The sequence below is a fragment of the Puntigrus tetrazona genome, chromosome 8 (assembly GCF_018831695.1).
Source record: "Puntigrus tetrazona isolate hp1 chromosome 8, ASM1883169v1, whole genome shotgun sequence".
Lineage (NCBI taxonomy): Eukaryota > Metazoa > Chordata > Actinopteri > Cypriniformes > Cyprinidae > Puntigrus > Puntigrus tetrazona.
Genome location: NC_056706.1, coordinates 24,186,348 through 24,209,021, shown reverse-complemented (window position 1 = coordinate 24,209,021; position 22,674 = coordinate 24,186,348). Strand labels below are relative to the sequence as shown.

The 22,674-nt window shown below is 38.6% G+C and overlaps 1 pseudogene; it reads left to right on the top strand.

Annotated features, from left to right (window-relative positions):
• LOC122350045 overlaps positions 1-4,035 on the top strand; it is a 46,260-nt pseudogene extending 42,225 nt beyond the window's left edge.
• Positions 4,036-22,674: the final 18,639 nt, after the last annotated feature.

Sequence of the window (22,674 nt, the reverse complement as noted above, 5' to 3'; positions counted from 1 at the left end):
CATTCATTACTGGTTGTGGGAATAAGTTTCAGTTTTTTATCTGGTGCCAGTAAGAGGCTCGTGTTCACTGGATTCTACCTTTATTTCATGGTCCAAACACAATGTCACACCTTTATTCCGCTTATTTGTCTGGCATCTCATCGTCTTACTGTACTCTCTCTTTTCCTGTTTGTGCAGACGTTCTCAGATAATCTCAGTGGTGCTGTGAGGACAGCCCAGTGACTGGGAACCAGGAGAGGGCAATTGTGAGTGTGACATGAAACAAGAGCTGAAAACAAAGTTCATTCGCAACAAAGGCCGACGACACAATGTACATAAGGCATTCTAAAATACAAAAATCATTTTATGCAGGGCCTGAAATTAAAGCTTTTTTATTGCAACTAATGTGAAGTGGGAAGCATTTTCATTAATGGCCTCCAGACTTTTGGACTCTACTGTATTTCTTGTGGCGTGAGATCCAGTAGACTCCAGCGTGACTGCAGAATGTTTCTCAGGCAGTCTGTGTTCATTACTGACTCTCACGGCTGTTCATTTCATCTCCAATTAACTGGAATCTTAATTAACTGATATCTGCTCCCCTCGTTTTCATCTTTTTCTCTGTGACTCACTTTCTGAGACAGATGGAGCATCAGTAAAGTCTGTCAATGTTTATGCGTTGCGTTCCTCAAGAGGCACTCAGGCCCTTCCAAATAATGTCTTTCAACATAAATACATTTCATAAATTTCAGATGTTTTGTTTAATATAAATACCTTTTGTCTGTGTCTTTTAGTGTTCCGTGGAGCAAGAATGATTTTTCAGGAAAGAGTTGCAGCCTCACAGGAAGAGCGGACTTAGATCTCAGAGTAGTTTAAATCTATTCGCCTAATCTGTGGAGTATAATGAAGAACTGTACCGGCAAGAAGCCTTTCTAACATCCCAATGCCTGTAAGTGAGATTTGAGATTAAAAAACTTAGAATCAGTGTGTACTGATGTTCTTTGAGGACATTAAAGCGGAATGTGCTTTTAAATTATATATTATTTTATAATACATTACTTTTTAAAAGTAATGAAATCAAAGCGTGCTTTAAAAGAAATGAATATTTTATTATTCATGCAACAAATGTAAATAAAAATTACAGAAAGATATACAGGCGTGTAAAGATTTCTGGTTTTACCTAATTTCCGAAATAAGTATATCATCATTCTGGCAAAAACATCTGCAACATTGATATAATAATGTATCATGTATACCAAATCAGCGTATTAGATCATGTGACACTGAAACTGGGCTAATGGTTGCTGAAAATCTTCTGAAAGATGTGCATCAAAGGAATAAATTACTTAAACACAAAAGACATGAGAAACAAAGTAGTTATTTTAATTTTTGAATATAATATTTCCATAATACCACAATTTCCATTGACTGGGCAAACAGTGAGCATAATAGACTTTTCTTTGCACATAAAAAATAAAATATTATCGACCCCTAACTTTGATTTCCATTGCTTAATCAAGGATCCTAGCTTTACTGATGAAATGCACATTAATATATTATATGATTTTTGCCCAGCCCTATTTTAAAGTAACACATTAGCTGGATGCTGTCCCTTTTAATCCCAAAACTAATTTTATGGAATGGATCTGTGGTCTGGCCAAGATGTATTTGCGAGTATCTACATACCTGCCAATATGCAGTAATAGTGTGAATCGGGACATGCTAAGGTCTCTTCCTCTCTCCCGTGTGCCCAGGTGAACTTCAACCAGCCCTCGCTCATGCTGCAGCGCTTTGACTTGGAGGACGGAGCTACGAGCTGCTGGATAAGGCGGCCCACGCTGTGAGAATCCTCTGGAGCAGATACAAAGCACAGTGGTCGCAGCCTTCTCCATGCTCTCGTGATCACCACAGTGCACCGGATCGGCCAAGCCCTTCAACCCTCTCCTGGGAGAGACTTGGCGAACTGGACTGGCTGGAAGGAATTCGACCACTGCCTCCTTCTTGTGAACAGGTCCTGAGCCAAAAGGCTGCATGTAATATGTAGAGTAATTTATATTCTAACTCAGTAAAGTGGTTTGTTTAGCCAGTACAAAGTACAATTTTCCAAGCAATGTTTTCTGCACATTATAGAGTTGAATTTACCAGCATCCAATATCTACAATGCATCCTTCCAGCATTTATTCTAGTATACTGATTTGGTGGACAAGTGCAAACAGCTTATTGCCAACTAATTACTAGTAAATAAACAGTAGCATATAAATTAGGAATTTAGCAAGAGTGAAGAAATTAAGCAATGTCATCGTATTGCAACGCGCATCACAACATTTATTATTTAGGCAATTTCAAATTCATCACTTGAAATGCTTCTGGCAAAAGGTTCGGTGATCGTGATGCAATGATGGTTAAGGTGACTCAGAGAATGCTGCACCATATATATGAAAGTGCAAGCTACGTCTGGATGAATAAAGATACAGCACCTCTTAGTGGCGAAGTTTTATATTCTGCATTTTGACTGATATTTCTGTCCTGTATCTTCTAGGCCAGCCACCATCCGCCGGCAGCCGCCTATCACGTGATGTCAAGCAGCGAGGCTGGACTCCTGTGGTGTAAAATCACCATCGCTAGCAAGTTCCGTCAACCAAACACTTTCCATCGCGCCTCTGCGGAGTCTCCTCTCTCTTCTTTTGACCCGATCTTTATTTAACTCACTATTTTCATATAAACAAATGCGTACATATTTACTACGTTTTAAGCATTATCATACACCCATAAACATTTATTTATGCTCGTTCTAATCGAGGTCAGCAAAAGAGGACCCATTCCGTATCTCACCTTTGACTTCAAGGGCCACCGCTTATAAAAAATGTCTAATCCGACTCCCATAATCATTTCATGATACGCTGTATACATAGAAATGAATTCACTGGAAAACGTGTACACAAAGGTAAGGCCTCTTTCAGATGTGAGATCTATGAATCATACATGATCTCCTTCGAACTTGTGCGCAAAATGAATACGCTTCCGACCTCTGCCTTGTGTAAACGACTCCTAATTACATCACATATACAAAAGTATCACTAACTTCACTTTAATTTAGAACAGCTTAACTGCAAAGAGGCAGCTTCATTTTGTCTACAAACCTGCACATACTCAAAAATGCAAGTTTAGCCAAACCAAGGTCCCACATGATTCGTATGCTGCAATAACTAATGACACAGTAAGACACGCTGATTTTCTGTCTGTCTAACTGTCCAAAAGACACCCACTCCAGATTTCAATGACATGGAAATCACTATATGTGTGGCGATAAAGTCACCTCTGCGTGCAGCACAACATCTGTGGGCAAACCGTGGACTTTGACTCCAGGCTGAATCTCCATTACAGCAACACTCAAAAATGAGGGGAAATAAGATTAAACTATGCAGCCATTAAGACTGCCAATGGAGTAACCACCTCAAAATTAAAAATGTCCATCTCTCTTGGTGTCACTGCAAACCTGTATTCTTTCATATTTCTCATAATATTTTCTTCTCAATGTGTTCAATATATAGAAGAATACGAGGTCTGAAAATGACATGATAGTGAGTAAATGAAAAAAAACACTTTTCTGCTGGAATATCAAAACACATACCTCCCAATTGATCTACATTTTCATATCGGTTGCCAGCCAGGAGATACTTTGACATAGTCCAACACAGGATCAAAGAGACCTGTCAGCCCAAGTTCTCTCCCGTACCAGTTACTTTTCGAGGGAAGTCCTAATGAAAGGTATGTTCTGAACTTGTAAATTGTCCACGTCCTTTCCTGACTCCTCCCGCTGTGATTCATTGTGCGAATTATACTGACAGTGCAGATGCCCTGTCATGGCACAATCTCTCTGTCCTGGCTCTGCCTCTCTCTGTCTCTTCATGCTTCTGTAGTTCAACTCCCAGAGTTTGTTACCCTTGTTCTCCTTTGTTCTTCCACTGTAAGGTCACAGGAGTGGTGAAGGACAGCACTCTGCCAGGCCTTACCACATCCTGTCATTGTGGCATGGGGATGCCAAGTATGGAGAGCTAAGATTTGTGCAGAGTAGCAGGAGGCGAGCAGCCTGAGGGCAAACAGAAGACTTTGTCTATCAGACGCTTTCACACCCAAACTGCTGTGGGAAGAAATACCTCTCTACTGTAAGATACTGCATTATTGTCAAACAATAAAGCACTACCTGCCTCCATATACTCAAGTGAACTAACTACTGATATTTCAAAATGAACTACCACCTTCCCACTGATCGACTCAGAATCACACATTGCTGCAGAATGTGACACCCTAATCACAACCAAACCACTACTAGAACAACCCAATCTTCCTATGGGACTATTAACTCACTATAAGCAGCCTCCGCCCCATTAAACCAGACTAAATACCTCTCCAAACTAAGTCTGCAGTTAGTAAGTTTCTATAGTTATGTGGTAGTCATATCAGGAAATAGGCCATTTAACTGCCAAAATAACTTGAAGACTAAACCCCATAGACTTCATTACCTACAGACCAGAACTAACCACAAACCAACTATCTCTCCGACTACCTACAAAAATAAACTCACCAATAAAAGATAACAGATGACGTACCTCACTCTAAATCTGTAGCTGCAGCAATTAGTTAGAGTGCAAGTCGTAATGTAGCTCATTATTATGCAGGTAACTGCTTACCTACTTTACCTGCCAGACTATCTGCAAGAACACTGGGAGCTGTGCATGAATCAAGTATATCTCTTTAAAGTTTGGATCAGTTCTAAAATTCATCTTTTACCTAGGGAAGGTATATTGGGGCTGTTTGGAAACTCATTATCAAAGCAGATATGAAATATCAGTCATTGTATAAATCTAAACTATACCACATGCTTCATTCCCTAGCTACTAATTAATTCAGCGTGGCCTTTGCAGAAATAAATGATTAATTTAGATTCTCTCTGATCATTTTTCATTTGTTTCCTCGTTCTCTTCTTCTCTATCTCTTCAGAGAGAATGCTGATAATGGCGTACTGTTTCTCCTCTCTGGCTTTGACTTGAATGAGGAAGCAGGCTGTGTGCTGGACGGATAGCAGGAAGTCGGGCTGACCAGCGGCTGATGGAAGGGGCGGCTGGGATGAGGCCAGCCGTAGAGAAACAGAGGCTGGAGGAAAGCAGAGGAGCCACGAGGAGGAGGGGAGAGAGGCTGAGGCCCCGTGCTGGCCATCGGGCGTACTGTGCAGCCCAACTGGAGTTCCTAAGAATCTAATTCATGTGAGTATTCACTTTATTGGACTGTTTTATAAAATCTCACATCACACATTTGTAATCATTCATTTGGAGAAAAAACTAGTCTGCGATGACTAAATGTATTGTTACTGAATATATGATGATATAAGTACAAAAGTTCATATGGTAGCATACATTCTCACATCCTTGAATCTTGGTCGAAAATCTTCTAAAAAGTTTTTAACATAAGATTTTACAAGTTTTGTTTTTGGTTTTATGATAACTTTTGATATAATTTCAGATATTGACTACTGTAGACTGGAATTTGATTAATGTATAGTTTACTGCAAAAAGAAATTATACCTATGATACATTTCTAATCTATAGCATCTTAAAAGAATCGTTTACCTGTTATAAATGCAAAATTCCAGAGAGTCATCATTTGTTTCATCCTCTAGGTAATTCCAAACCTGTTACTACTTTTTGTTCTTGCTGAATACAAAGGAAGATATTTTAGGTTTGATAACCAGGTAGTTTTGAGGCCAGTGATTGATCATAGAGTTAATAAGAAAAAATACTGTAGTAAGTCAATAGGAGACCCAAAATAGCCTGGTTTATGACACTACTAATCTCCATACAGGTCTGAAACTACTCTGGCGTCAACTTTCCTAACTATAAGGAACTTACGTAAAGGCTGGGTGGAAGGTGCACCTTGTGATTTTGATTGTTTATGTTGTTACATGACAAGACTTTCAAAGGCTATATTGCCACTGTGTGGTTCCACCCAGATGGATTTGATGGAATTGACAGGAGAGGACGGCCGCAGGCCAGGTATGGGGCGGTTGGGAGGCAAGAGCAGACAAGATCGGGAATATGTGTCGATGTTATCATAAGCAAATCAGACAAAACACAAAAGATTTAATAACTCATCAAGGCTCTGGGACTGCAGAGAGCAGTGGAGATAGGTCACTAACACCCTGCGTCAGCTCTGATCTCTTAGGAGTGTGTGTGTGTGTGTGTGTGGTGTGTATTTGCAGCCCAGTGAGCAGTGCAGTATCTTGCCAGGCACTGCAAATGGGAGAGAATAGAAGTGCTGGGCTACCCAAAGACGAAAGCATGTGAGAGTCTGCAGTTGAACTCTTCTAGCCAAGTGCCGCCTCTGAGCTAGTCTCCAAAGCAAATCAGGGTTCTTTTATTCAGCAAAGCCCATCATGAAATGCACTTTCCTCTCTGCCTAGCAATGTACAATTAGACTTAGTCTTGTTTATAAAAGAGATGACACTCAAAGATGCTTAATTCTGGCCCCATTCTGGCCCTCCTGATACATGCTGCTTGTAAGAAACTCATACATAGCAAATAGGAGAGACTTCACTTCCGACTGCAACATTTCTGGGAATGGTGTCCAGTTGTTCAGCTTGTACTTCTTTTAGTTTCATATCAGCATTACTACATTTGGGCAACTATTTGTATATCCTAGGAGTACAACCAGGCTCTCTTTTATTGGACCACTGGTTGAAGAATTCTTTCTGGCCCTTACCACTTTGTACCAGCAAATGACCAGTTGGCATCTATCCTATGTCTTTAGTTAATAAATGAGCTTCCAGGTACAAAGTGTCGCATTGTATTTGACAGTGCAGGTATTCGGATACAGACGTTTTATGCACTTCCAGAATTGTCAGTGCATTAATTAGCTGCTTCTGCATGTGATCATTTTGGAGCCTCAGTGGACATTATTATATTACTGTAGTGACTTACAGTATAACGCATACTAAAATGCAATTAAAAAATACTGCACAGTACAACTGCACGATATTTAATGAATGAATGAATGGAATGATCAATTCAATAAAAGTAAGCAAGCTACCTGCTTTACTTTACTCTGTGCCGACAGCAAGCAATCAACTGCAACAATGCAAAGTTTGATACTCAAAACATGTGCTAAACGGCCTGGCATTGTGCTCCACAGCATGGCTTGCATTTATTAGCAGGAGAGAAAGTGGATTGCAAGGGGGATTGCTGTAGTCCATACATGCTATGGGTGATAGAGACAAACATTGTGGAAGTATTTAATATTCTTAAACTTGAACATTTATTTTATGTTTAGTAAGCTCTGAAGCAGTGGATGAGACTTGATATCACTGCAGATCAGTTCTTTCACTTTATTTCTGATTGCTGTCAAAAATATAGAATTAGGGCTGAGGGTATTTATTTGGTTCTCGCTAACGATGAATTTTGTGATAAACGGTAATTATTACTTACATTATTATGGAAGAAAAAGTAATGATGCCATGCCATCCTAATAAATGCAGTTTTTTGGTAAAAACCTGAATTTGAAACTAAGAGGTTTACTTAATCCAACAGTTTCATATTTGATGTTTTGTCTATGCAGGAATATAAATGTAAATATTTTATTTTAAAACTCATCACTTGATACTCGCTTGTGCACTCCCTTTTCGTGTCCATATGCATCTGCTAGGAAATGTTTTGGTCCTATACAGAATGGCTGGAAGGAAGTGAGGATTTGTGTAGAATTAAAAGCGCTTTTTAGGATTTTATGAGCCTAGAAAACAGATGTAAGCATTTTATTTCAAAGTATTTGTTATTACTGGCATATCTCATTTCCCAAGTGTCAGCTCCTACACTGAATGAAGCCAGCCAATTTAGAGTTAAATTTCTATTACATGTATATGCATTTTCTACATTATTTAAGAAAATATAAAATCTTTTTTTTTTTTGAGCTATAAGTTCAAAGAACAGAGCCACCAGAACTATAGAGAAAAAAATAATCTTGCACCATGACTAAATAATTTAAATATTTGCTAAAAAAGCAAGCTAGTTTCTTTCTTTTTGGTGAAATTCAACAAGATTAAAGCAAAAGCTATAATTTGTAGCAAGAAATAAATAAACTCTTTACACGGAATCCTTCTTTTAACGACACTTCATTGAGCTCTTGCTTAAAAATGGTAAAAATGGAGCATTTGAGAGTCATTTATTCAAAGTTTTATTACTTCCCAGCTTCTACAGGTTGATTTTGTAATGTTAATATAAAGAGCATGCAGAAAGTGGAATGTCAATATCAAACGCTGCAACTCTACCAACAATAGATAGGAAATCATGGCATCATAATAACTAAAAAAACAACTGGAAATGGAATCTAGTGGCCTACAATCCACACACCAAAATCTCTGGCATTACACATGAGCTAAAAAAAAAAAAATCTAATTTCATCTGAGAAGCAGAAGTAGAATAACTAAATATATTTTTGATCTGCAAGTTAAAAAATCACTAAAAGCATTCTCATTTATGATATAATTAAAAGAATGATGTCATTACAATGATACATGTACTTCTCACTGAATTAAATTCTAAAATGACTTCATCTGAGAAATCTGTCTACCACCCACCTACTAGAAATATATCTAGCATGTTAGGTAATTTAGAAATATCTATTTTCCTGTAAGTAGTAGAAGTGTTCTTACGTAGGTTTTTCAAAACAGAAAGATTTACTCCACCTAAAGTAAGAGAGATCTGCAAAGAATGAAATACACATCTGGGCTTAATTTGATAACAACTAGGCAACTGTTCATCATTGCTGCTCAACATCCTGACAAATACTTCAGCACTAACGTACTCCTGATTGAATATATCTGTTATCCGGTTGCTGCAGTGTTCACTACACGAGCCATAACCAAAGCACACCGCAGATAAGGAAAAATGAAGTTGAACTTAAATACAGAAACCACGGTTCTACTGCAATACACAAAAGTTCAACCCGGGCAAGGCCATCGGAATGTGGCCTCCGCCATGAGAGGTCGATCATCCTATACAGCCAATAGAAAAATGATATTCACAAACAGCCTGTGAAGATCTAATATCTTCATAACATACAAAAGTAATTCCTTTTTAGTCCAGTTTACAGTCCAGAGCTGCTTTATCTCTATGTTTTATGCATTTTCAATGCTGATCTGGTATCCCAAGCACAAAGAGTATCGGTTGGAGCACTTTGGCATGTGAAAGAATGTGTGAACTGTTAAATGAATCTGCAGATCCGCCTGGCTGTGTCGACATGTACAGACTACAATAACTCTCGCTCTCTAAAGCCAGCAGAGAGAAGGCAACGTATAAATCCTGACAGCCAGCGCCGCCATAGAACTTATTCTGGAACTCCACCCTGAGTGGAGAGAGAGAGATCACTCAGCTTGAATCATCCAGTATAAATTCATACCGTGATTCCAGCTCGCAACCTCGTCCAATCACTAAATACGGAGGTTAGAATTGCAACAAACCAAAGTACACTGTCTGAGATGGTGGGTGCTGTAATTGACTAGTGAGTCCAGAGCTGGAAGGAAGGCCAGAAGTCCCTCCACCACTTAAACAGCAGGATGGGATACGGAGGATAAGGAATGATCAAAAACAGGTACTAGGAACATAATGCCCACACTGGAGGTCTGCCTGCAGGCCGACTCTGTGACTACCATGGCTACAACACTTGTAGAGGAGCTCACCACAACAAAATATACCAGCATTTAAATAGTTTACTTTAAAAGTAATTCACATTCTAATTGACCAAAATAAATAGTTTACAGACACTACAAATTTCACTCAGCATTATATATAAGGAACTCTCTTTGTCAATACACACTGAATGTAATTGGAATATATTAAATTAGGCAAGTTGTTTATTTATTTAATCTCATGGATAGTGCACATGAATAATATAATCAGATTTATAACTTTTAAACTATAACATAAATGCACTAGATTTATAACGCTTTAATTCATATTAAAACAGTTTTTAGGAACATTTCTAGTTTATTGCTAGTTTATTCTAACATTCAAAAGACAATGATACAAGTGAAAAGGTATAAAATATAATTATTGTAGAAATTTTTAAGAATTTTATTCTACAATAAACAAGCCCTTTGTCTAATAGTAATATTATTAGATAAACTTTTATTTTGGCAGGTCTTAATAAAACGCTTTGAATTCTTGTATGCTTAGTATCTGATTTATTTTATTCTGCAAATTTGGCAATTTGAAGGGCATGTTATCACGCATGTGCCAGGCTGAGGTTTCCAGGCGGAGGTAAAGACGAGTGTTGTAGATGCAGCTCAGGCAGTACCTATAGTGTGTATGACTGATGAGAGGACATCAGCAAAATCAAACGTGGCGAAGAGAGGAAATCCTGCTAGGCTCATGGCGAAAAGTTTATTCAGCACGCACTAACGAACGCGGCTACACAAAGCAAAAATACGCAGTATGCTTCTATGCGACGGATTCATGTAATGCTGTTTGCACGCAGGCGTCTTTTAAAAAGTACTCAATTTTGGGTTCTGAAATGAAAAAGGTTTATCCGCATCACGTGTACTGTAACTTGACATGAGTGCATAAATTCAAGCAATAAAGAGGAATAGCCTAAAACTATAAGTTTACCAGTTAATCAGGTTCACTGGTATATCAATGCACTTTAGTCTGGATGTCTTACTTCTCTGACAGCTGCCGGGAGTTTTTCTGAGTATGGCTGTCGCTTAGATTGAAGCTCGCATCATAAGGAGTACATGCATGAGAGAGCTCACTGTCTCCGCGTGATACGCTGATAACCCCGCAGAGAAACAGATAAATCAGCCAACGTGTATCCAGCCAACTGCAGAACACACACAAACAAAACAAGGACCCTACCCGGTACATGCTCAGGCGGGTCTCTGCCTCCCAGCTGTCAGTGAGGTGAGAGGTTTGCCCAAGATAACATATGTGACCGAGCACAGCCACAATCACCAGAACACCAAACTCACTAAGAGGGAATACAGGTGTAAGAAAACTGAGGTATGTAGGCTGGAATGGAGTGTGAGGTGGTTCTTTTAGTCCCACCTGTCCTGGGTAGAGGGGGCTGACTGAGTCCTGCACTGTGGAAATATGCTTGATAGGTTGAAATTGAGGATGCTTGGAGCTGTCTGAGAGTCTCTGACTGTGAAAACAGCTGCCTATAAATGATCAGCATGACTAGGTAGCTGAAGAGGCAGAGCAGGAAGAGTGAGTTTCAGGAATAGCTACTTGTAGTGACAGATTAAATGTCCGTCTGAAGTGCCTGGGAATAGATGAATACATGGGAGTGACATGAGGATCAAAGCTTTCACATTTAGTAAGATATTTTCTATGCGAGCTGCTCTAAATGTCTCAGGTGGATGAAAACTCCAAGTACGACTTCAAATGTCATGTGGATTTATTCATGATCATGGACATTCTAATCTTATAGGAGTTCCAGAAGGTGAGACGTGCTGACGCTGGTGGGTTCCAGATCTACAGAGGCAAAATTAAATATTTATATTAATATACACAGATCATGAAAGAATCTTGTGTCGTATTTAAAAATAAAAATATAGCTTTCATCTACCCTTGAAACCTTCAGCCGTGATCACCCAGTGTTACTTGTTTCATATCGCTTTGATACTAAGGTAATTGGTTGTGTTTATACAGTGTGGCTGAAATGTCCAGATCAATGTTTGTCATTTAGAGGATAGGCTTCCTAAAGACTCCTGTGGATGCCAGAATCCAGTGCAAGTGTAGCCATTTGAGCTTAGAGTCTGGACTTGAGAGAGAAAGAGAAATGAAGATCCATTAGAGTTTAAGCAAACGTGTGTAATGGCTAAAACCTCTGTACTCCGCGCTGCCTCTTCTTCATAATTCTACCAGTTTACGACATCTTCCAACTCCTAAAATTATCTCTGATCAGCATTTGGATTGGCTTTTTATTTTATTTTATTTTTAAGTGGATTTGAAATTTATATAATAAATAATTGATAGAATTGGAGAGCTGTCTAGATTGCAGGAATATTGTCAATATTACTTACAATTTGCGGCTCTCAGCCAGACTTTAATGTGCCTCAATGAATGACCTGCTATTTGCAGGTTATGTTGTGTGTATAGGTACAAATCCTCTTCTAAACATAGATCACAGGCCATACTGTTGTGTCCGCTTTCCTTAGTGAACTCTGATTGAATCACAGGATAAAACTGGCTGCACAGAATGAGAGATGCGATGTCACAAAGCCCCGATTTAACTATGGAACAAGCTGTACATCAACATCTCAAAATATTTATTAAATACGAGCTATAAGATAAAAACAAAGAGACTAATGAAAATGGCAGTTTATCTGAATGTGTGATTTAGTGTATGCGTCCGAGAAAACTACTTTGTCTGAAACTATCTGGTTTAATTTATAGCTAAATTCATTAAAGCATGAAAGGTATATTTTAATATACTTTATTATATATTGTTTATTTTTGTAGTTTATGATATAAAGGATGCCATATATACATTTTTAGGGTTATGGATACTCACCAGACTCTAGTGTGGTACAAAGAAAGAAAATTGATGTCCCACTTTGAGCTAAACAGGTTGATGATTTGAGAGAAGCAGCTGGGTCAGATATTAACCAGTGTAGATTTGAAAAATATACCTATCAATAGATGATGTAACGTACTTCAAAAAAATGTTCTAGATCTAAAAAAAAAAAGCCTACAAATGTTAATCTAACTATGAGAAAAGAAACTGTTTGTTCTGAAATTTATAAGAAAGTTAACGGCTGCTTTTACAATTAGTTTCTAGTTTTCTAGTTTGCGTCATTCTTTAAGCAGAGAATCATCCACAGAGCAACAGCTATGGATGATGCTGCCCAGGTCCCAAACATCACAGCAAAACAGGAAGGGAAAAGGTACGATTGCATATGAGCTGAAGCAGGAGGGAGGAAGATGTTAGCTTGAGGCCATGTTGTGTTTCATATGCTAATGGTCAATTTTGATACTTTTATAGCCATATATTTTTATCTATCCTTGATATCCCTTCTCACCCGCTGATTCTCTCTGTAGCTGGGGCTTACGCCTGTGAGGGGAACCAAATCTCAGCATTCTGTGCCTGAGGTAACTTGCTGGTAGTGATGATGTAGGTGGAGTGCCATTGCTTGGATAGATGTATTTTGGATAAATGAGGGAAACTTGTGGCCCACTCTTCCTCTGGGGAAAAAAAAAGCATGCCAGTCATCAAAAATAAATAAACTGTTTCGGGGGAATTTAAAGTTCTGCCTCTGATGACAATGTCTTACAGCTATGAAACACATGAGGCGGCGAGCAATTAATGACAGAATTAATATTTCGTAGTGGAACCATCCTTTACAGGTGTATATGCACATTTATTAACTGAGGAAAACTAAATCAGCGAAATATACCCACCGCATCCATCCTCTAGCCTCCGAGAGCGGGCAGATCAAGCGATGATGGATACCACACCTCCGAAGAATGAGGTACTCTGTTTATGAGTGACCAAAACTGGTAGAGGTTAAGGATGGACATATGGCCTCTATTTTCTAACTCAGATCACCCAAACGAGACAGATTCTGAGGCTTCATCAACACTCGCCAGGTAACCTTCAGTCCGTGTGAAGAATCTACGGAGAAACAGCAGACCAAATTACTTACCAAACTAAACTCATTCTCTACACAAAATGTTGGAACACGATTAATATATACCTGCAACACATTAATTAAAATGCTTTCATTTGAAAACATACGCTCAGAAATTTCTGTAACTGGCAAAATTAATAAGATTTCAGTCAGTCTGGGAAAGACTTTAAAAAAATATTTCTTTATTATAATTACAGGCAGTGAAAATTAATATGTCTGTTCAGTATGAGGAACTGACAGTAAATGTGCATCTTTCCCTGATGGCCACCATATATGTCATTTGCAGCTCCTGTTTTCTGAACTGAGTATGGTGTAAAAGTATCTGGGTTGAGCTTCAGCAAAAATTTGAAAATTTTATGAGAAAGAGAAATGCACTCAACTGTATTTCATTTAATGGAATGAGTTAGCCTTCATCACAGGTTTCTGGAAGAACAGGAGTTAGGAAATAAAAGTGCATTGGTAATCAAATGTGTAGTCTGTGAGAATCTCTTGTCTACAGCCTAGGCTCTGGAAATACTATGTGCCTAAAGGCCTCTAAATAAAATTTTTCTCTTTACGGAGGAACACAAGCAAAACCTAAATGCCTCAAAACCTAACCTGCTCCCCTTTACATCCCAGCTGCATGGCTGTCTTGAACTATTAGGAAAAAGTACTAGATAATACTAAACCCAAGTAATCAATGTAGATCTCATTAGGTATAATTACTTTTATGCCTGGTTTGTAGATCTATATACCTAATTGCCAAAGACAGCCAGAACTAATCAAACTTTCATTGACTGCATGATACCCAAACTCTTAGTGCATTACTACTAGTGAAAATCTTCATGTACTCATTATAATAACCTCAAAGTATTTTGAGGCATTTGTACTCATCTCCAAGAACTATTGAAATATTACATCTAAAATTTTTATCCAAAGAGATAATTTGTCTCCGAACTAATGCTGAGATTATGTCAGTGAATCTGATAAAACTTACTCCTGTTAGCACATTTGTTAAAAAACTTCATTGCAACTGACTGGTTCCAATAAGGCCAGGTTACACTTCTAGACAGAGTGTCTGTGTCCTACAACCTTGACAAAAAAACTGTGGCTTATACAGCACGCCTAAGGCTCTAAAAACGTTTGAAAGCACAAATTCAGGCACCTGGGTGACTGCTGATTTCTATTAGTGTCTGGGTGATAAAGGTTAAAAGCCAGAATGACTAATCACACGAAGGACTGGGCATTTCCATAATCTCCTACCATGCTGCCAAGTTACAGCAAAAAAACATGTGTAATTGCAAACTGTAATATGGAGCTGGACTCCACCGTGCAAGTCCTAAACATGCATGAGTTCTCTCCACCAGCATCCTGTCTCCCATTACTGCTGAAAGGTATAGATGACAGTGGTAGCTATGGAAATAAAATAACATTTCTACACTACAAATGCAAACAAAAAGCTTCCAGCAAAGAATCTAAATGATTACAAACAGCATGAAGCTTCCCTTAAATGTAATAGGGAAATGTTTACTTAAAATGTTCATGTATAACTTTTGTGATTTAATCAGCCTGCCTGAGGTTAATCAGTTACAGATATATGTGCAGAGCTTGGCAACGTTATTTAAAACCAGACTGATTAATAGGAGCAAACTTAAGAGAAGTTGACTTAAGAAACTGGGTTACCAGTCACAAATCTTTTAACTTCTGTCCAATCTGGATCTCCCTAGTAAGAGACATGAGAGGAACACTCACACTCCTGTCATTCTCCCTGCAAATGTGAAGACAAGAGAAGGATGTAAAACAACTGTATATTCATTGCCTTGAATTAAATTGTGCCACTCACTGCAGTGCTTAAATCTGGAGGACAGAAAAATAATCCCATACATTTTTTGGTTACCAAAAACAACACAGGCTGAAGACATGGCAAATCTAGTCCACCGATCTGGATCCTCAGGCGCCTTACCTCCGGAGGCTGGAGGGATGGTGTAGCCCCTTTGAGACACTCCAGAGCATACGCCCAAACGCCTCGATTTTTATGCCTGAATAAGCCTCAGAAATGAACTCGTGCAGTAGGGATGTGGTGAGCACTCCAATCTGGACAAAAAAACAGAAACAGGTCTTAATCAAAAACTGTACAAAACATGATGTTAGATAAATAAATTATTGCAAAGAAAATCAGTCTGCATACGTGGAGGATGGCAACAGGAAATCAGCTGATGGTTTTCTCGTACATTCTCGTCACATTAATCATGGTGAGATAAAGCAGGATATGGTGACTGCTTTAAACACTGCCTACCCAAGTTTGTCCCAAGCCTCTGCATGCTGTGTAGTCTATCATGGGTTCTTCTCTGTAGTAAATTTATACTGACCTGTGGAGGGCCTCTGCTCGCATACATGAAGGGGAAACACAGCAAGAGATTAGATCTGGCACAACACCCGGTAATCGGCTATGTGAAGACGCCTAGAGCGTTTCATTTTGTAAAGCCTCCTGCTGGCTGCTCTCAAAAACCTGGCAGGCCAGATAATCAGGTGACTCCAAATCACTCAAGTGATTCTCAGTCCATTTCGAGACTGCAGACAGTATACTGAGTTTGCAGAGCTTTTGCTTGGCTAACATATAATAAAAGGGAAGGTAGGCACCTTTCCATGCAACTGGTTGCTCCCAGTTTTGTCAACAAATTCTTCAAACGTCTCACAGAGAATCATACGACTTACCTCGCACTGGCGTGCAATGGTTGCGTGATGCAGCATGTGTGCATTTCCAGTCAGTTCCAGTGAAGATTCTTCAGAGTTTCTCCTGTTTCGCAGGACTCACTGCTTCCAGTTCAGTCCCGGCTGCCGCTCCTAAATGAAACACGGAGGGAACGAAATTAAATATCACAGAAATAGTATGAGTAAATGCTGTAGAACGCTGATATTAAATACATTAACTCCACCTAAAATTACATGAAAAATGCTACGCCATTAATGACCCTATGTTGTTCTAAAAACCTGTAAGGCTAAATCCCAACATTATAAATACAATCGTAGGCCGGCACTGTCTCTACACTTAACACCGTCATGGGTCAAAAACGTGAAATATATTGCCAAAATAGTCTATCTGCCATCAGTGGTTCTGAATCTTAAATGCTATGAAGTGTGACTAGAAATGGGATTTTTGTATGCGAGAAAATAAAATAGTACTTTATTCAATAATTATCTTCTTCTGCATCACCGTGAGCACCATTTTTAGATTGTGGGTCATTATTCTCAGCCAGCTGCACTCACAATGGATATGTTTCTGTGTATACTTATACATTTTGATTTTAATAAAGAAGCAGGATTCGTACAGCTGTCACAGAAAATATGGGGCTTTGATTGCTTTGATAATACTCTTATTTATATGGGGTGATGCAGAGATTAAGAATTGTGATTAACGAGCAAAATGTCATTTTAGATGGAGTAAATTCTCAAGGGATTTCTAAATTGATTAAATGATATCCAATATGTGCAAAAAGGGTATGTGATTTAAAAGGCATGACTACATTTGAGATCCTTAAAAAAATCATTACATTTAAATAATAAAGATTTTATATTTATAATCATGACATCTGAAATCTTAACATTTTGTATAAGGTTATCTTGACAGTTGGCTATGATTTAATCTATATTTAGCAAATATGTCTTAAATTGAGCCACAACCGTGAAAAGAAAATCGCCATAAGTAGAAATCTAGTGGGAGAAAACAAAGAAGAAAAGACATTTGGATGTGGCCAAGAGCAAATTAATCAAAAGTAATTCAAAGAGTTGAACAGCGTGAACTGATCTCTCACCACGCGTACCACTGCAATGTTTGGGTAATGGTGTGCAGCTGCTCACTCCTCTGCAGTGTGATGTCTTCTTTAATTTCCCCTGTAAGATATCCTGTTATACAAGTCTACTTTTGAGTATATTCTATGATTATTTTTTAAATTTGAAGTTAGCTGCTTTTATGATGAATTAATGCTTTCATGCTACTACAAGCCAATTTTAATCTAACAAAGGAATTTGAAGGTACAGTTTATAAGCTCCAGGTACCAGAAATGCTACAAGAATCCTACTCATCACTCATCCATAAGGATTATAAAAATAATAATAATAAATTATATATATATATATATATACATATATATATATATATAAATATATATATATATATATATATATATATAATATTTGTACTACTACTGTTTCTTGATAATAACTTAACCATCAATACGTTTTTCCAGACTAATAATCTAAGTATGCCCATTAGTCAAATAATTTTAAGTTATTCCATACTGACGGCCACTGTGAATCCTCCCATCTCTCTACATCTCCTTGACTTACTGATAAACTCACTTGGAAAGAGTCTATACCTAGGGGCGTTTAGAAAAATTATAAGAAAATATATAATCAGAACAGATATAGGACGGAATATTATAAATACATTCAAAATATTCTGTACTAATAAATTAAAAACAATAGCTTTAATACTAGTTAATATACTAAGTGGAATAATAATAACGTTACTGGCATTAAGAATACATAATTTAAATATGCATTTCTAATATCTAGCTTTCATGAATACATTAAATTATATCTGTTAATGGTATAATGAGAGTAAAAGACTCTAAAGGTAAAGTGTAATAACAATTGGGTTTGAAGCATACCAGGCCAGGGCTGCTTCTGTGTGTGATAGAAGTAAACACTTGTTTGTTATTCCACAAACGAACGATGCCAATTGAAGGTAATGGTCTACAAAACTCGACAGTATCTACGTCGTATAGCAAAATATGTGTGCAGCTGTGCCAGCTCCAAAGTATGCTAAGCACATCCTAGTAAGAAAGAGACATAACACACTGACTTACGTCTCTGAAATTCCGCCAGCCTGAGTTCGCTGAGTTCACTACGCAGCCAGCAAGCGGATCTGACTGCAGAGCTGGCCAGACATATCTCCCTTACCATGTAAAATAACGTACCTATTCTGATGAAACACACCTTCCGGTTGGGGGTTAGGTCTTATATTCACTGGCAGGTGTTTAGGTGAAGAAATCTCAGGTCCTGGTTTGGGGCTGATGGACTGCCCTGTGGGGCGGACTCGGGCTGAATGGACGGACACGTCTGCGCCGTAATGGCCTTCACCCCAGCCGCTTATCAGTGAGCACGTCTCCCGTCTCCAGTCCAGCAGCCACATCTGGAGCACCGAAAAACTCTGATGTTAGATGCTATTCTGATTCAGTTCCAAATTTCCAGTACCGCCGGGTCGCCCATCTCAAGTTAAAGTTCGGCTGAAGTCCCATGTAGAACTGAACGGAGGGGCGCGAGAGTGCCCTGGGGCAATTTACGCTGTCTTGTATCAAGCAGGTGAGCTAGAGCAGCATCATCGGCTGCGCTTGGCCTCTTTAATAACTCATGAGTTCCACCCTGGGTCAGAAATTTAGAGACATTCATATAATGTTTAATAGCGCTTCTGTTAGTCATCTATGCTTTCTTTCATCCTATCTCTTCACAGAACACGAACCTTCCCAGCAACCAAAACTCTTGGTCCGTCAGAGGTGTGACTGGCAATTTACTTCGCCAGTGGATGTGTCAAAAGGTCAGCAAGTCCTAACTCTTTGCGCTTTCAGAGAAATTTAAACGTCAGTGGGAATCACAAATTCAGAACTGATGCATACTAATCTTAAGTACCTTACATTTTGATCTATGAATGGAACAGTATATTTGTGTGCAATAGGCATAAATCTAGATTTTTAATAAAAGGTATAGACTTAACTGGCTTCTCTACTATTACGCTGCTTTGGACATGTGTTTCTAAAGATGGTAGCTTGTATGCATGCATAATCTCTACAGTGCTTTAGAGCTCTTATTGTTCTACAGGGAAGAATACTGAATAATAAGAGGATTGCCCTCACATTGCAGGTTTGTTCAGACGGTCTAAAGATAAATTAGAAATAATTTCGCTTACTATTTGCTCTGGTGTTTCACTGTCTAAAATGTAGTCTGTTTTTCATTTGAGCCTTAGAAAATCTATTAGTTAGTATTATATAAACATGTCATTTCTACTTTTACAAGTTGCTTAGCTAAATGTGTATGTTTTAGGGATATTAGATGCTGTCGTGCATTACTAATCTACTAGTTGTTGTTGTTGTTTTTGAATAGTCCTGGTCTGTGGAAAATTAATTTATTAGGCTTAGAAATGTACATAATTACACTATTAAATATTACAGAATACTGAAATATATTTTCTGGAAAATGTAAATAAGAGAAAAATATATATTTTAATCTAATAATATGTTTCTTTACCCGTGATGGTAGACAAATGACAGATATTGCTCTTGATAAGATTGATCCAGCTGGCCCATTGGCCCAGCACAGAAAGAAACTGCATCGACAATAGAAGAGAAAAACGAAGAGAATCCGGTATAAAGCAGCAGTACGAGAGGGAAAGTATATATGGTGTGAATGCTACATTAAATAAGGAGATCTCTACCCTGAGGATCTCTCAGCTGAGATTCAGAACTTTAGTCATAATACTTTAATGACCTCAAAGAAGTTCCTCAAACAAGCATGAGACAATCCTCACAAAACTGTTTTCGTTTAGCAAACAGATGTCTGTTTTCTGGTGACTTCTTTTGTAAGAACTAGGAGGGAAAGGGACAAAGCTTGCCAAAGGCAGTGCATGCATGGTGGGAAGAGTGGTGTGGCTAGTTGAGGTCTGCCTGGCAAGCTCTAAGCTGATCTTGCATCTCGGCAAGAGGAAACAAGAGGAGGGAAGCGAGAAGGTGACAACCTATGCAAACGCAGCCGTAGGGGCCAGGAGGCAGAGGAGGATGAGGTAAGAGCCTCTATATCTACTACAATGCCAGATAATTGCTAGGGAATGTGTGGCCTTATAAGAACAGAGCTGAAAAGGAAAGAGGAGAAGTTGAATGCATTTTGCACAAACTGACCAGTGTATTTTCTAATGAGTCTGTTTGTATAAATGGTGTGCTAGATACATTCTATGCCATTGGTTACATATATTTCCTTATATGTTTCTAGTAGAGAGCAAAGCCAGTCAGTAAGGCTTTCCTTCACTATAATCTAGCCTCTCATTACTTGTTCTCAGAGGTGAAATCGTAATAACAACAAAGCCAGTGCTGCCCTGGTTGTTTGTCTAAAAAGAGACATAACAAACTGTGCTGTCTACCTGAGGCTACGACCATCACCAGCAGTGTACGCCATCTATCTGGAAACCGCCATATAAATTATTCTAATCACAGTCACATTTCTTAATTGACCTACAACATAAATTTCCTAGCAAAGTATGTGTAGGTTGAATGGAATATTTGGGGATTAAATGGCTGCAAATAAGAAAGCTAAACAGTCGAAATGAAGTATGATTTTTTGTATAATAATGTTCCAGGTTTCTGCAGACGGAGGTTAGGAATAAGTGTGAGTTTGTGATTGGAGGAGCAGATGGAGAGGATAAGATGTGTGGCTGCTTAGGCATATAAGGAGGATCTCAGTTGTAGTGAGTCCACTGAAACTACCCATGTGTCTTCTCTGAGGCAAGAGGGCTGTGCAGGGTTTCAGAGTCTACTGTGTACCTAAATAATTATGGTGTTAATTGATTACAATTTATCTATGACTTAAATCAGATGTGTTTTTTATTCTGTTTATTAAATCTTTTTGTATTGATATTCTGAGAATAGATAACTCAGAGTGCAGAGTGATGAATCCAGAGACTTACGAGGCTGGTCATGCAGCTACAGTCCTAAGCATGATAAAGCAACCATGGCCATGGTGTCTCTTCTAACCCTGGTGCGCAGTCACATTTCATTCAGCATATTTTGTGTGTCCCCTTCTAGATGCTGGTTATGCATTGGTGACAAAACAGTGGAACTGTTGTTACTGGCTGCATTAAATATCACTTGTTTAAACAACCTAGAAACTCCAAGAAAAAGAAATTGAGGAACTTAAACTAAAACTCATAGCGCAGTATTTTACTCAAGGAGTAAGGAAAAGAAAGCTTCATCACTTCATTGTAATTTCTTGTGAGAATGGGGCCAAAGAGCTAGAACCTGCAAAACCTAAATTGGGATGAATTGAGATTTTGGATGATTTTGCGCGCATTTTTTTAATTAATCTCGCAGATCAATCAGGATATCTGCGGGTACAGAGGACTCGCCGTGGTAAATATGACTGTAAAATAGCCTGGATTCACGAAGAGCCTCGATCAGAAATTCCGCATCTCTACACTCCATTCTTCAGGTGATTTAATCTGTTATTTAATTCCTTCTGAGAATTAATATGATATTTGAGTAAGCCGCCATCAGGCAGCTGATCTTTATGCCATGATGATGAAAAATTACTGGCATAATAATGCTGACTCTTGGCCTTAAGCATGCTGCACAAGTGCTTATTGAAATTGTTTTTTTTTTTTTTTTGATATCGCCAGACGAACACCAGTGCTGCTGAGGTTCTGCACTGCCGGGGCAGAATGGGCATAGCTGGACTAGGACAGTACTGTGCTGATGTGCCAGAATAGGAATCCATCGCATCTCACAAAGGTATGGCAGTTGTTTCAAACGAGTATGGATAAGGTAAACACAAACATAATTGGTGCAAAGTAACAGAGAGTGAAAAAGGGTGATTGGTATAGAGTTGTGCCAGGAGGCAGGATTTATGCTAAGGCTAACGCTGAAGCTAATGGTAGGCCATTGTGGTACATTTCATTGCCTTGTTTTTTCTCTTTTTCCATCGCCTATGACGTACCTTACCCTCTTACAAATGTGGCATTTTAGGCTTGGATGTAACGTGAATCTTACCGGTGGAAAGGCTAAGATGTGTTCTCACAGTTCTTAATGTTGTTAGTTCCCCAACGTCATCATTGCACTGACTCCTCCGAGAGCAGGGACATGTGATGCACAGCACTTCAAATGTAACTTTGACCTGCAAAAGCAGAGTTGTGTTTTAAATGATCTGTCAAATATTCTCACTCTTTAATAGATTCTGTGCTATTCTAGTAATTAGAAGAGTACATCTCAAGAGACTCATCTACG